Source organism: Macaca fascicularis, chromosome 3, assembly GCF_037993035.2.
Source record: "Macaca fascicularis isolate 582-1 chromosome 3, T2T-MFA8v1.1".
Classification (NCBI taxonomy): domain Eukaryota; kingdom Metazoa; phylum Chordata; class Mammalia; order Primates; family Cercopithecidae; genus Macaca; species Macaca fascicularis.
This window is the reverse complement of record NC_088377.1, coordinates 105792610-105809364: the sequence shown is the minus strand read 5'-3', so window position 1 is coordinate 105809364 and position 16755 is coordinate 105792610.

Genomic DNA, 16755 nt, shown 5'->3' with positions numbered 1-16755 from the left:
CATGTTGGATTCCTATAGGAAACCTTTCAGTGCCCACAAACTAATGCAGTGATTCCTTTTTAAGATCCCTGCTCCACTCTGTCCCTGTCAGTGTTCTTACCATAGCCTACCTTTTTCTATACCGTAGTTGTTGGCCTAAGGGCCTCATTTCATGGTAAGCTCATTGCATTCAAGAACTACATTTTATTTATCTTTATTTCTCTTGTACCTATAGAACCCAATTTGTACTTAGTGGGTATAATATTAAATTGCAGGTAGGAAACAAGGGAGTGGGTTGGAGTTTGAATCCAGGAGACAGATAGAGCTCCAGGTGCAAAGAGATCTTAGCACTCCCTGAGTAGGTGCTCCAGGAAGGCAGAGGCCATGCCCATCTTGTCCTACTCCTCAGCAACCAGCAGAGTGCTTCACATGGTACACACTCAGTGAAATGTTTGTAGAACGAAGGTTGAGTCGACAAGTTTTCTGAGAAGTAATTCACTTTAATTCATTTTCTGAGTAAGTGCTATAGGAGTTGAGAAGAAATTATTTAAGCAGATAGTGAGGATAAGGAAGTCCTCAGTAAGGTTTTCCTTTTATTGAAAAGCAGCCCCGAAATCATTTTGTTTTCTAACAAAGAGCAGCCTGTAAAATCGAGCTGCAGTTGCAGGGGTGAATACAAGCAGTTGTGCTAATAGGAAAGGGCTACGTGGGGGCCAGGCCTGTCCAGCATGGTGGCTCCATCTTCCCCTTTCCTTGTCAACCACATGCAAGGTAAGGAGCTGGCAACATAGCAAAGTAGAGACTCCATTTGCATAATAAAAGATTAGGGTGGGGTGGCCAGCTTCCTTGTGCACTATGTAAATGTCATACCTGGTCCAGCCAATCTTTGGGCCCTATGTAAATCAGACACTGCCTCCTCAAGCCTGTCTATGCACTCGCCATGGGCCAGAAGCCTGTGCACTAGCCATGGGCCAGAAGTCCCACTCAGGCACCCCTCTTTCTCAAGGAGAGAGAGCTGTTCTCCTTCCTCTTTCTTTTGCCTATTAAACCTCTGCTCTTAACCTCACTCCACGTGTGTCCATGTCCTTGATTTCCTTGGCATGAGGCAACAAACCTCGGGTATTTGCCCCAGACAACGAGGCCACTTCAGTAGGGCAGGAAGAAGCAAGAGAACACAAGAAGAACTGAATCTGACATCCATTTAAAAGCACAGACTGGACAGTAAGGCCTCAGTTGTCCTAATTGTTCTAGGAACTCACCCCCAAACCTGCCTTAAGACTTTCCACCTGAGAATAATTCTCTGATCTGAGAGCCTCCTGGTGTCTAACATCTTCCACCTATCACGTTTTGAGTCAAACTTCTGTTTTAGAGTACACTTGCCAGATTTAGCCAACAAACAAACATCGAGGATACCCAGTTAAATTTGGATTCTAGGTGAACAAAAATAATTTTTTCAAGGTAACTGTGTTTTACGCCATCTCTGAGGCATGCTTATCTTATACGAAAAATAAAAATCTGTTGTTATGTGAAATTCAAATTTAACTGGGTGACCTGTATTTTATCTGGCAATCCTATTTGGGAGGCACACTCTGCAGTTGCTTTTCATAGAAATTGCCTTTTCTTAAACTGTCACTGGGCCCACATCCTCAGTCTCATCCCCTTGCACAGCATTAAATGCAGGCTGCGGATTATCATGGAAGTAACATCAAATGTCGAAGTGCCATTCATTAGCCATCACACTGTATGTCACAAAACTTGTGATCCAATTTAGTACTTGCCCCCATGTTAGAGGGCTGACAGAAAGAAATTGAGTTCCTTTCCTCAGTTTTCACAGCAAGTCATTGTCAGAGCCAGAATTATAATCTAAGATTCTGAATTTGGAGGTTCTGTAAATTATATTGTCTCTCTGTGGGAAACTATATTCTCTTTTGCAGTTCTTCCTCTCTTAAAAGTCTTAAAATTGGGCCAGGCGCGGTGGCTCATGCCTGTAATCCCAGCACTTTGGGAGGCCTCAGGTGGGTGAATCACCTGAGGACAGGAGTTCCAGACCAGCCTGACCAACATGGTGAAACCCCGTCTCTACTAAAAATACAAAAATTAGCCAGGCGTGGTGGCACGCACCTGTAATCCCAGCTACTCAAGAAGCTGAGGCAGGAGAATTATTTGAACCTGGGAGGCAGAGGTTGCAGTGAGCCCAGATAGCGCCACTGTACTCCAGCCTGGGCAACAGAGAGAGACTCCATCTCAAAAAACAAAACAAAACAAAAAAGTCTTGAAATTTCTTGACAATCCCCTAGGTATATAGCTAAGGGGTCGGGGGAGGGAAGAGCAATGGCATTTGAAAAAGAAAAGCATCTGTTACACATGAGCTTTCCAGAAGGCCACTGCTGTGACCTAAGGCACCTAAATACAGTTGGAGTCCACTTTGGCGTCAGAAGGCTAACTCCAAAATGCTCCTTTAAACAGCACCTGAGGCAAAAGAACAAATACAAGTCACTTCCTCGTGGCCTGTTTGTGCATATTTCTGTGTTGTTCAAGGCCTGAAAAGATTACAAAGGGGGGAAAAAGAAAAGAAGGAACAACAAGCTGGCTGGATTATTTTTTTTAACCTTTAAGTCCCTTAAACATTTTAAGTGACATTCACAAATGGCTTAATTTTTGAAAGTTGTTTTTTTGCTGAAAGATTGAATGTTTGATGCCTCAACCCTGTGGCTCTCCCTCCAGCCCAGCCAGGATTCAAAACATCTTTCAGTAAAACCATCTGTTATTTAAAACATTCTTGTGTCTTAAAATATACAAAACTCAAGACCTAACTGCTCATCGAAACCCCAAACACATTCTTTTGGGGCTGGGTTCCTCACAGAGAGGGATTCATAAAACCTTGCTTATTATTTGGAAACAGGTCTGAAGTTGGTCCAATTTTATCCTTTTCGTGGTTCATCATCCTAAAATACTTTGGTGTGGTAACAGGTTATTAACTTCTTAAGCTTCTAGCTATAATATTGTGCAGAATCCATTTTATTTCATAGCAAAGCAGGAGAGACCTAACTTCCAGATGAAGGAAATAGCCGTGCACATTATAGAATTGAACCAGTTTTCTTTGTCAAAAACTGTGCCACAATTATCTGAACTGTAATCCTGCTTGAAACCTGTTGGAGACCCAGGACATGAAAAATGTCTAGGAATTTTACCAAAAGATGAAGCCATGAGCACACATCTTCTATGTTATTAAGTATTTGACAACAGGTACCAACCATAGTGACAAGCCTCAAAAGTGCATTTTTTTTAGGGTGAAATATTTTAATGACTTTGGAATAGACTGGTCTGGAAATGCCTTCTTCCTATAACTGCCAAGGTACACTGACAAACTTAATATCATGGTATAATGATGACAGCAGCATTTTAAAGCCTTGGCTAACATCTTTGCTTTCCACCAGGCAGGCAGCCCGGGTGAGAGAAGCCTCACTTCCCAGTTGAGAGCCCCTCTGTGATCAGAGACGCTTTGGGTCAAGGTCCTGCCAGTGTTTGTGTCTTTAAGCTCAAGAACTAAATAACCATTTCTAAACAGCCTTAGATCTTATTCTATTTTGGAAATAAATTAGCAATGTTTAATATTAATGAGGAAAAATTAAGACACTCTTAATATAGGAGATGCATGTAGCCTTGGATGCAAACAATGTAGTTTCTAAAAGTTCTGATGAAAACAAGGTGGTAGGCAGAGAATAACATGATGTTTGCAAATGAGCCCAATTAGATGAAGAATTCCTGTTCAACAGGGTGCCGGGGCTGTGGTGCAGGAGAAACAGCATGATAAGCTCCATATTGCTTTTCTGCATTCTCAGGAGGTAGAAGAGTGCAAGATGGGGCTGCTGAGAGGCTGCCATGGTTTTCAAAGAATGAGCTCAAACTGGACTGGACTCTCTGGTGACAGCTCTGTCAAAGAAGAAGGATCAGATACACTGAAAAATGAGCATCGTCATTTATATTTTTGTGGCTGTGGCCAAATCTGTCCTGTTTCTTTTTTTCTTTCCTTTTCTTTTCTTTTTTTTTTTTTTTTTTTTTTTTTTTGAGATGGAGTCTGGCTCTGTCTCCCAAGTTGGAGTGTGCAGTGGCACGATCTCGGCTGACTGCAAGCTCCACCTTCCGGTTTTACGCCATTCTCCCGCCTCAGTCTCCCGAGTAGCTGGGACTACAGGCGTGCACCACCTACGCCCGGCTAATTTTTTTGTATTTTTAGTAGAGACAGGGTTTCACTGTGTTAGCCAGGATGGTCTCGATCTCCTGACCTTGTGATCCGCCTGCCTCGGCCTCCCAAAGTGCTGGGATTACAGGCGTGAGCCACCGCGACCGACTATCTGTCCTGTTTCTGCCTATGGATCAGCATACTGAGGCAGGGACCTTAGGATCACAAGCAATTTTGTTTTTGAAAAGCACCAGCCCAGTGGAGGTGGATTTGCATGTGCGTGCAGGTGCCATCTAATAAAAGCTACTCACCATTCGGGATCGTGAGAACTGAAAACAGAATAATACAGATGTGGAGCTGAGGAGCGGCTGGGTAGAGCCCGACTCTGGCATCACCTCTAGGAAGGACAATGTGGGCAGCATTCCTCAGGGCTTTATGCTCATACAACTCAGCTAGGGGATATTGATTTTTTGGTAGTTACACCAAGCACTTCAGGGAACTAAAAATCCACATAGCACAAAAATCCCTTTCTAGGTAGGATGTTTTAGTTTGCAAATCACCACGAGACAAGCTCAAGTAGAACAGAATCTTACGTTATAGGGGTTTCCAAACCCCTCTGCCTCTTTCTCCTTCTAAATACCAGCTCCAAAGAAAGCTGGAGGAGTGTCTGCCTGCCGAGGCACTGCAGCCTGGCAGGAGGCGGTCAAAGGCAGGATCAACATCTGTGGACAGCACTTTCTGTATTTGTTTGTGTGAGATGCTCGCGTTCAGCTTGGGGTCTGTTCTGAACGGAAGGCGACTTCCCTCACGCTGCCATCCTGTCTTAGCCAAGACAAATGCTGAATTGTTTGTTCTCTCAGAATGATCTCCTGAGTGCCAAAAACTCAAAGATGAAAATGAATCCCCCCCCACCCCCCGTTACGGATTCAGTTCCAACATAGCAAGTTGCACAATCTCTTGGGACCACTACCCTTGCCAGCCAAAAATTAAAACCAATTTGGCTACATAATAAGAAGCTACAAACATAATTCTTTTTTCTTCATTTGCCAAGAATTTGATGTTCCTGCAAGGATGAAAGTGAGGCATTCAGAGCTGTTTTAAGAGAAAAGAAATTGAGGCTGAAAACATGTTATTCCATTTTCTTTTTTTGCTGAAGAATTGAAACACTTGATTCAGACCCACAGCAGAAAAGATTCATGGAGTGAGAAGGTATACAAGTTGTACTTTATGCTACCAAAAGCACACACCCATGGTGTTGAATTAGGAAAAGAAAACATTTCTGTGGAACTGAGTAGACACAGAGGCCCTACATCACAGAGTCTGTCCGAAATATTGAGTTTATAAACTAATTTTTATTGCTGCATGCTTTTAAAAAGGCCTCAGAGGGACAAAAGAGAAAAGAAAAAAGGAAGAAAAACAAGCATCTATAATAAAGATGACTAAAAATGAATGTCAAATGCTAGAGACTTAGTTAGTTATTTTTTATGTGTACTGAATGCCTGCTACATGCCACATCTGCTCTAGGTACTTTGCATGTATTGGTATATTCTTAATCCCATTTTACAGATACAGAAACTAAGAAACAGAGAGGCCGTGTAACTTGCCCAAGGTCACACAGCCAGCAAGAGGCAAAGCCAAAATTTAATGTAGTCTAGCACAAAACTTGTGTTTTCCTTTCTTTTCTTTTTTTCTTTTTTTCTTTTTTACTTTAAGTTCTGGGATACATGTGCAGAACGTGCAGGCTTGTTACATAGGTGTACACGTGCCATGGTGGTTTGCTGCATCCATCAACCCGTCATCTACATTAGGTAGTTCTCCTGATGCTATCCCTCTCCTAGCCCCCGACCCCTCAACAGGCCCTGGTATGTGATGTCCCCCTCCTGTGTCCATGTGTTGCTGTTCAACTCCCACTTATGTGTGAGAACATGCGGTGTTTGGTTTTCTGTTCCTGTCCTTGTGTTCTTAATTAGCTGACTTTGCTGCAGCTTGGGATCCTTTAATCTTTTTTTTCCCACTCTGATAGATATGATGTGATGAGCTAAGCATAATAAACACAGCTTTTGGGATATCCTCAATTTTTGACACAATTTAATGGTAAAGCAATTAGGGCCACACTTTTTTTTTAATATGGCATCTATTAACATGCTTTTATGTGAATAATAAAATCAGTCATCTAAAGGCATCCAATAATACAGACGGCTAATCTGTTTAACTGAACATTTTTAAAGACAATTTTTTTCTAGACCTCCACTCCAAAGTTAACATTGATAAAGTCAGTGAATATCAGTAAAGAACAAATATAAAGAAATTTTGTATTTCAGTTGTTAAACATAGAAAGTAAAATATAAATTTTAATCTTATTAATATGAATAATATTGCAATTTTTACTTGTACCATGCAAGTAAAATCTGCTTTTGATTCTATGACCATAACTGTTGTGTTGTTAACAGATAAGTGCACAGCATTATTCTTACTCTCATGCAATGCAAATATAGATGTATTTTACATACGCCCTTTATCTACCCTTGCCTTAAAAATTTATTCATGGGTAAAATTAAAAAATAAACAGAAGTAGCTATGATCAGAAGTTGCACGTTTTTAATCACAACTATAAGAGACATCGGTAACTATCAAAAGAAATCATATCAGAATGGAAAAACATGAAGCAACATCACTATAGATATAACCTTGAATCAGTTCTGATTTCTTAAAAAAAAAAAAGGAAGTTCACAACCCTGTTTTAGAATTATTAACCAACTAGTTGCTGTATATTTTATAACTCATCATAACACATCACTGTCTCTCGATATTATGATTAAGAGCAGGTGAACTGGATGGATTTTGCCACAGCCCAGTTCAGCTACTCATTCATTTATTCATTCATTCAGCAAATAGTGAATACTTCCCATGTGTCAGGGTCTGTTTGCCCCAGGGTGGCATATCCATCAGAAATTGAGTTCTCTATACCTCATGCCCAATAAGAATATTCAGTGTATCGAATAATATAGTATTTATTAAATACTCTGGGCTTTTCTGCCTTTTTTCAGTTCTCTTTCCTGGCAGCCTCTCATCCAAATGAGGGGCCCTGCTTTCTCTAGAAGAGCACAGTGGAAGTTAAAGACCTTTCGTCCTAGTCCAAAGCACCCTCCACAAATTTCATTTCACTTCCGAGTAAATTGGAGCTTAATAATTCCAAACTCAGTGACAAACTACCCCAAGGCTGCTGCTCATTGTCACCTGTCTCTGGCTGTTTGTCATCAGCATGTCTGAAAGCCCCCTCTATCTCGTCTGTCATTGTTGGGAGGCAGATGGAGCAAAAATGAGCTGGGATGGTCGCAGTTGGTGGAAGAAATCAACATTCCTCCTGAAAGGCAGACTACTTAAGGAATGATTCATGGGCTTTCACTAAAAAAATAAATAAATAAATAGTAAATGGCTGTTGACTCCTGACTCTAAAGTTGATTTGGGCTATAGGGAAGTCAAAGTCAGTAGCAGAGAGAAAAGTTAAGGTGGTAAACCTTGAGGGAAAAAAAAATCATGACTGTATTCTAAGTGCCACAATTAGAAACCTCTGAAAACCTCTCTCTCTCAGCTCTGAATTTCAAAAATATGATGGATTTTTCTGCTTGAAAATAATAGTCTTAAGGATAAAGGACCCTTGGAAAATCCAAGAGGAGGCAATTACCCAACCTCTACAAGGCAATTAGCAGTCAATCAAAGTACTGTTTATTTGCTTTTTATTTAAAAAAAAAAAAAAAAAACTTCATTGTTTACACGACTGCGTTGAATTTTTATGAAGCCCATAATAGAAACTTACTGACTCATCGACAGAACTTGAGTTGATTCAGAAAATGCTGTGCTAAAAATCTCAATTTGGTATTTTGGGCTTTCTTATAAAGGAGAGGGTTTTAGCAGCTCTTTAAACCAAATCCTGGCCTGGCACGGTGGCTCATGCTTGTAATCCCAGCACTTCGGGAGGCCGAGGCAGCCAGATCATGAAGCCAGGAGATCAAGACTATCCTGACCAACATGGTGAAACCCCACCTCTACTAAAAATACAAAAATTAGCTGGATGTGGTGGTGCGCACCTGTAGTCCCAGCTACTTGGGAGGCTGAGGCAGGATCATCACTTGAACCCAGGAGGCAGAGGTTGCAGTGAGCCAAGATCATGCCACTGCACTCCAGCCTGGTGATAGAGTGAGACTCTGTCTCAAAAAAAAAAAAAAAAAATCCTGAAAACACAGTTCATCACTCGAGACATTTTTCAGGTTGTCATGTGTGTGCGTGTGTGTGTGTGTGTGTGAGTGTGTGTGTGTGTGTGTGAATGTGTGTGTGTGTGTGTTTAGCAATCCTGTGTCTAGGTTTCTTTTCCTATATTTAGTCCTTCAGTGGCATTCTTTGTTCCACCTTGAAATTACAAACAAACAATACACATAACAACTGCAAAATTCATTTAACAACACAGTAGAGCAAATGAATCACAGGACTTTTGGGAGATGGATTTTTAACTTGTTATGGAAGCACAAAACAAGATGTGTCTAAGTCAGCAGGCTTTTTGCTTTCTGAGCAGATGTGAAATGTGTTCTCTTCCATTGGTGATGAGCCACAAGAGGTTGGAGGAACTGGTCTGATTTAATTCAAAGTCACCTGAAGCCTTGTTTGAAGTTGATTAAGGCAATTCAGTTCAATTCAATACACATTTGCAGAGCTACCTCATGCAAGGAGGTAAGTGTGCTAAGGGCTACAGAAGCCACAGAGATATTTGAGAAAAGCCAGCCCCTCCGAGCTCAGAAGACTGACATCCCAGCAGCATCATTACACAACCTTCTTCTTAATTGCTTTTAGTGATCCTATAAAATACACTAGGCATAGAGCTACCTTGAAAACGAAAGTAAGCCTAAACAGCCTATTTCCTGCAACTTTTGGAACCTACATGTTCTAGATCAAAAGCAAGAAAGGAGAAGTCAAATATTTAATGCACCTTTCACTTTGGAAACCCTTTTTTTCACATAATTGGTTTTTATAGCTATGTGATTTTTATGCTAATGTATTTTCTCTGTGATAATAATTTACTAAGTTTTATTAAACTTATTTAGACTTAAAGTATAATTTCATTTTTTATTCTAAGAGTTCTAAATTTTAATTTAATTTTTAATTATTAAGCTTTGAGAGAAATGATAAGGGAGATAGATAATTAAATATTAAAACTTTCAAGTTTAATTCTCTATCTCCCCTATCATTTATTTTAAAGCCTGATAATAGTAGCTAACATTTATTATGCTTGCTCAAAACCAATAACCATATGAAGCACCTGAATATATTACCGCATCTAATCCTTACTCTATTTCTATGAAGTGGATATAATTACTATTCCACTATTACAGATGATGAAATTGAGATTTCATGAAATTAAGTAACTTGTCCAAGTCACATTGAGGTTTGAATGCTGGCTTATTTTCTTCCTCTCTGATCCACTCCTTCCATATTACTCAGCTATCACAATCTCCAGGCTTTCAGGCTTTGTATTTATTTGCTTCCTTTACACTATTGGCTTCACATGAACCAGACAGCAGAGCCATTCCCTAGACTTTGTGAGTCTCAAGCTTCTGCCCCAACTCTGAGGTCTCCATCCTCGCTCCAGGCCACAGATCATCAATGTCTACCTCAGCGGTTCTCAACTAGGGGTGACTGTGCTGCCCAGGGAACATTTGGCAGTGTCTGGAGATATTTTGGCATCTCAGCTGGAGGTGGCTGGGGGTAGGGATGCTCCTGGCACCTGGTGGGTAAAGGCCAGGGATGCTGCTGAACAGTTTAACAACGCACAAGAAATATCATTCCAAAATGTCAGTAGTGCTAAGGCTGGAAAATCCTGACCTACATTATCTACTTGATCTTTAACATACGCTCTGTGACATTGTGAATTGTATGTTTCTCTGACTCGGTTATCCATGGGACCTAATGTAACACTTCCATATCCCCAGTGACCTAGCGCAACACCTTATCCAGAACAGGTGCGTAATAAATAGATCAGTAATGATGAGTCATTCTTCTCTTCTTCAACACTTCCTTCACTATTCCACAGATAACTACCGAATATCTTTTTGGGGTGGTACCAAGTTGGACCCTAGGGATAACATGTAAGCAATAGAGACATGCCCCTGCCTTCAAGAAGCTTATAGTCTAGAGGAGACCAAGTGATGAGTGCCAGGGAGGAGATCTGTGGGATCTATGGGTCTAGGGGCAAGGAAAAGCATAGTAGGGATAAATAATGGGGGGCAGTGGGGGTGGGAGGGCATGATGGTGAAAGAGGCTTCCTGGAGGAAGAGACAATTAAGAGACAGACACCTGAAGGATGACAAAGAGTTAAACGAAGGAAGAAAAAGAAGTATTTGGCCTGGCGTGGTGGTTCACGCCTATAATCTCAGCATTTTGGGAGGCCAAGGCAGGCAGATCACCTAAGGTCAAGAGTTCGAGATCAGCCTGGCCAACATGGCGAAACCCCATCTCTACTAAAAATACAAAATTAGCCAGGTGTGGTGGCGGGAGCCTGCCATCCCAGCTACTCAGGAGGCTGAGGCAGGGAAATTCCTTGAACCAGGGAGGCAGAGGTTGCAGTGAGCCGAGATCGTGCCACTACACTCCAGCCTACGTGACAGGGTGAGACTCTGCCTTAAAAGAAGAAGAAGGAGAAGGAGAAGGAGAAGGAGAAGGAGAAGGAGAAGGAGAAGAAGAAGAAGAAGAAGAAGAAGAAGAAGAAGAAGAAGAAGAAGAAGAAGAAGAAGAAGAAGAAGAAGAAGAAGGAGGAGGAGGAGGAGGAGGAGGAGGAGGAGGAGGAGGAGGAGGAGGAGGAGGAGGAGGAGGAGGAGGAGGATTCTAGGCATGAAAATATTATGTACAAAGGCCAAGAGATAAGAAAATAACACAAATATGAGGCCTATGGTCAGGCTGCGAGGGGCAAGTTAAAGGAAATGAAGGGCCTGTAGGCCACATGCAAGTGTTTGAATTTTATACCAAGGATAACAAGAGGCCATTGAAAGGCTTTAAAGAAAAGAGTGACAGAATCTGATTTTGTTTTTAAAACATCGCTCTGGACAGGTAAATGTAAATCAAAACTGCAATATCATGTCATAGATGTTGGGATGACTATTACCAAAAAAACAAAAGATAAGTGTTGGCAAGGCTGTAGAGGAATTGGAACCTTTGTACACTGTTGGTGGAAATGTAAAATGCTGCAGTCACTGTGAAAAACAATATAGCGGTTTTACAAAAAATTAAAAATAGAGTTACCATATGACCCAGCAATCTCACCTTTGGGTATATACCCAGAAGAACAGAAATCACTAAGAACTAAGATCTTGAAGAGATTTATGCACTCCCATGTTTAATGGAGCATTATTCACAATAGCTGAAAGATGGAAGCATCCTAAATGTCCGTTGAAGGGTGGATGGATAAGAAAATGTGGTGTATACATACAATGGAAAATTATTTAGCCTTAAAAAAGAAGGAAATCCTGCCATATGAAACACCAAGGATGAACTTGGATGATAGTATGCCAAGTAAATATCAGCCACAGAAGGACAGATACTGCATGATTCTACTTATGTGAGGTATCTAAAATAATCAAACACATAGAAGCAGAACGTAGAATGATGGCTCCCAATCTCCCCACAAGCCCCACCAGAAAGGGGTTGTGGGGAGATTGGGAGCTTTTCAATGGGGATAAAGTTTCAGTTATGTAAGATCAACGAGTTATAGAGATCTCCTGCATAACATAAGTGTCTACAGTTAACAGTACTGTATTATGCACTTAAAATTTTTGTTAAAAGGGGTCCATCCCTTAAATTTTTGTTAAAGCGTTAAGTGTTTGGTTACCAAACTAAGCTTGGGTCTGCCCACCTTGTACAGCAAAAGCAAACTTTGTAGAGAATAGTAGAATTTGCAGTGAGAGAGTGAGACATTTATTGCAGGACACCAAGCAAGGAGAATTGGGCAGAACTTTCCAGTGGCTTAGGGGTAAGGGTTTTTAAAAGTGGAGAGACAGAGGTTACAGGCAAAGTCATAAATCAATACACAGAGGCCATACATTCATTTGACCTGAAAAGGCAGGACATCTCAAAGCAGGGACCCACAGGTCAAAGGTGGATTCAAAGATTTTCTGATTTGCGATTGGTTAAGGAGACAAAGTTTTGTGTAAAAACATGGGTCAGCAGAAAGAAATGTTGAGCTCTGGCATGTGGACACGACTTCCTCCAGGCCCCTGGGGAAGAAATTTTGATCAAAGAGGCAGTCAGAGTTCAGTCCTCAGCTCCCTCTTATCTGAGGTCTATGTGCCAGCAGATGGCATCTTCCATTTGGTAACAGTTGGGGTTTCTGAAGAACAACTCAGGGACACATGTTAAGATGTTATCTTTCTCTAGGTGACCAAACATTTTATGGCTCTAACTTCTTTGACTATTGTTTTAAGGTATTATTACCTTCTTACCTATTGGGTTACTCATTTACTTCTCAAGGCTAGTTAAGTGCCTGCAATTTTCCTTAATGAAACTCAAGGTTTTCTCTATTTCCATGCTTGGGGAGCCCAGCAGGCCTCTACAAAAAGTTCCTATTCCATCACGGTTCTTACCACGAAGTGGGGTGAGGCACAAAGAAACTTTTGGAGGTGATGGATATGTTTATTACCTTGATTATGGGGATAATTTCATGGGTATATGCATATATTCAAACTCATCAAATTGTATGCAATAAATACTATATGTGTAGTCTTTGGTATATCAATTATACTTCAATAAAGCTGGTTTAAAAAAAAAAACTTTTTAAAAGAGTTTTGGCTTAAAAGACAAGAAAGTCACCCTGGGCGCTGTGTGTAGTCTGGGCTGGGAAGTTGATGGTTGTAACAACCACAGGGAGGAATTTCTTCAGGGCAACAAAGTACCCCTACAATTTGATATTATGGTTTTGAAATGTGTAAGGGATGGCTGAGTCCTTTAAATCCTAATCAAGGAAGGTAATTGCAAAACACAAAAGTTTAAATATTTTCCATTTTATTACACTCAGTCTGAAGAAAGAGTGCATTGCTATAAGGGCATGTCAACCTAGGGCCAAAACGCTAGGAACAGAAAGTGAAGATTTTTAGCAGTGTGTCTTCAGCACTAGTGTCCAGACTTGTAGGTGCAGCCTAATGCTATAAATAAGCATATTAGTCTACTGTAACTTGATGGCACCAGCTGTTAATTTCATCCTGCGTAGTAGACATTCAATTAATATTTGTTTGCTGTGAATTGTATTAAATTGGATTCCATGCTCACCAAACAACTTTCTGATCACAATTTGGCTTCCTCTGAATCTTGTCTATGAGCATAAAATGCACTGATTAGCTGACACAAACTTTTGAGTCTGGTTGACATTTCTATTTTTGCCATGATTAAGTTGGCACTATCATTGACAGATCCATGTCCATTGTGTTTGGTCAGGATAGCCAACACTTGTGGTTGTTTATCTAACATCCATCTCCCCCGTCCCTCTCCCGTCAGTGAAACATTTTCCAATCAGTTACCTGTCGCTCTCCATGCAGTCCTTGTGCTTTTAGGCTAACTGACCCCACCTCCAGCTCTAGGCAGCCCCTGATTGTTTTTAGCCAATAATCACATTACACCACAACCACAGGGATTGACTCAGATTTTGGCACATGGCCTATCCCAATCTAATCTGAGTGAAACTCAAGAGTCTTGCCTAGGAAACTGGAACAGAAACGATCTCTATTCCTGAGGATGAAGGAAGTAGCATGTCACTCCTGGATATCACGGGAAGCCAGTTAGCTCTTTTGATGCTTAACTTTATGTGTTAACTTCACTAGGCTATAATGCTCCGTTGTTTGGTCAAATACCGGTCTAGATGCTGCTAAAGGGTTTTTAAATATTTGATTTACTTTGAGTAAAGTAGATTACTCTCCATAATATGGGTGGGCCTCATCCAATCAGTTGAAGGCCAGAAAAGAAAAAGAGTGGGGTTCCCTGAGGAAGAGGGACGCCGGCTTGCAGGTGGCCTCCAGACAAGACTGCAGCATAAACTCTTCTCTGGATCTCAACCTACTGGCCTGCCATGCAGATTTTGCACTTGCTAGCCCCTATGATTTCATAAGCCAATTCCTTAAAATAAATATATATCTTTCTCTTACTCTCTTACTCTCTCTCATCCCCCCACCCTCTCTCTCCTCTTGGTTCTGTTTCTCTGGAGAAACTTGACTAACACAGCTACCACTAATACAGCTACTTCAGTCTGAGAATGAAGCAGACACACAGAGGAGAGCAGAGTGAGACAATGATAGGGGTCACAAGCCAGAACCTGGACCAAACCCAGGCCGAAGCCCACGTGTATCAACCAGGATGATCTCAGCAGCAGGGGACAGAAAACCTAACTACCTTCAATGTGTAGAAATGTATGCCTTGCAAAGTAGAAATTCCAATGGTAGAACAGGGTTCAGGTCAATTGATTCAGCAACTCAGTCATGTCATCAGAAGGCAGGTTCTTTGCTTTGCTCTACTATCCAGAGTGCCTTATCCCAACTCTGACACCCTTGTACTTATTAGCTAACATTGACAACAATCAGGGCTACTCACTTCCTCCATCATATTCAATGGAAGGAACTGGATTTCCATGGTTCTGTTTCTCAAAAATGAGTGAGATTCTTCATATTGCATTAGCCCAGATTGACACAGGTTCACTCATCCCTGAAACAGTCACTGTCAAAGGGGCAGGAAAAGCAGGGATATTATCATGATTGATTTAAATTAGTCAAGACCGACCCTCAGAGCCTTAACCCACACTGCAGCTACACAATGAGAATGGATGCACTGGACAGTAGGCAGGCAACAATAAAGTCCCCTGCAGACACCAACTGCTGCATTTTCAGATATATCAGCTAATAACATTGCCTGTTCAAATAGTTTTAAATTGGGTTTTTAGTGATTTACTATCAACTGCTATAGCAGCCAGTGAACCCATCCTCAAGGTCTGATGGCCACTGGGTACCTTGACAAAATCAAGTTCCTGGCCCTTCGGAATTGAAGACCATATCCAGACCCTATTTATTTTTTATTTTATTTCTTTGAGACAGGGTCATGCTCTTTTACCCAGGCTGGAGTGCAGCGGTGCGAACATGACTCACTGCAGCCTCGATCTCTCAGACCAGCCCCTAAATCATGATGAGCTCCTAGGCCGCATCACCCTGTGAGGTCTTGTTTCCCTAGTCCATGTGTATGCATTACCTCCACCCTCCTGTTACCCATACCACCTGTAAAACTCTCTGGATCGGTCACTCACCCAGCTCATTAGCACCCTCTGAGCCCTAGACTCCATAATTAACCACCACAGGGCATCCCCTTCTCCCTGACCCATGGCCCCTGACTTTTTGTCATGTCCTGTGCATGGGTCACCAACCCAGGATTACACCCATTGCATGCTTGCTTTGCTGCTACTACTGGGCTCCCAGAGGGAGGAAAAAGTATTTATCTGTTAGCTTACTCAGCACCAGGTGAGATGATTTCTAATTTAAGTCTCAAAATAACTTTAAGGAAAGGGTATCAGAATCATTATTTCACAAATGAGAAAACTGTGGCCCAGGAAAGTTAAACAACTTGACTAGGGTCATGCTGCTAGGAAGGGACTCAAATGTTGGTTGATCTCCTCCCAAGCCTGCACTCTTTCTGTTGTACCGAGAAAAATCATGCTGGCCTAGCCCACTATAAAATCTTGTGGCCCAGTTTCCATTTGAAAGTTATGTGTACACTAGACTATAGTCTATTAAGTGTGCAAGAGCATTATGTCTTTTAAAAACAATGTACAAAAAGCAGTATCATAGTATGCATGTTATACAGCAAATTGTTCTCACTTGATAATAATGTCCTTCGATGACGTACCTGATTCTTTTTTAACACTTGCATAACTGTCCTTTCTAATTCAATAGTGCCTTATAGATAATTGCTTATCCCTCCTGTTTTTCTCTATGCTTCAATGAGCATTCTTTCAGATATATCCAGTGGTGTGATGGCAAATGTTTAACAGTTGACCGTTTACATTTTTTAAAAAAGGCAGCCCAGGCGCAGTTGCTCATGCCTCATGCCTGTAATCCTAGCACTTTGGGAGGCTGAGAAGCGAGGATTGCTTGAGCCCAGGAGGTAGAGGCCACAGTGAGCTGTAATCACACCACTGCACTCCAGCCTGGGCAACAGAGCAAGACCCTGTCTCAAAAAAAAAAAAAAAAAAAAAAAAAAAAAAGCAGCCCTGAAGTGATTACTGATTTCCATGGTGTAAATACTCCCATTGTTGGAGATTTCAAGCTACCATATGACACCACAGGAGGTAGAGATAGAAAAAGATGTACACAATCATTTCACCCTAGCCCGTCAAGTCAGCTCCAGCACGCTGAAGTTGTTATCACGTATATTCTTTTGAGTTTACAACACGGGAAGAAAAATATTAAAAGGCAATTATCACTTGTCAGACAGGGGACACATAACTAGCTTATTAGCTATAATAAAGCCGAGCTATTAATTAAATGCATTCCTTTTGGATTCTAAAGGACGTTCTCTATCTG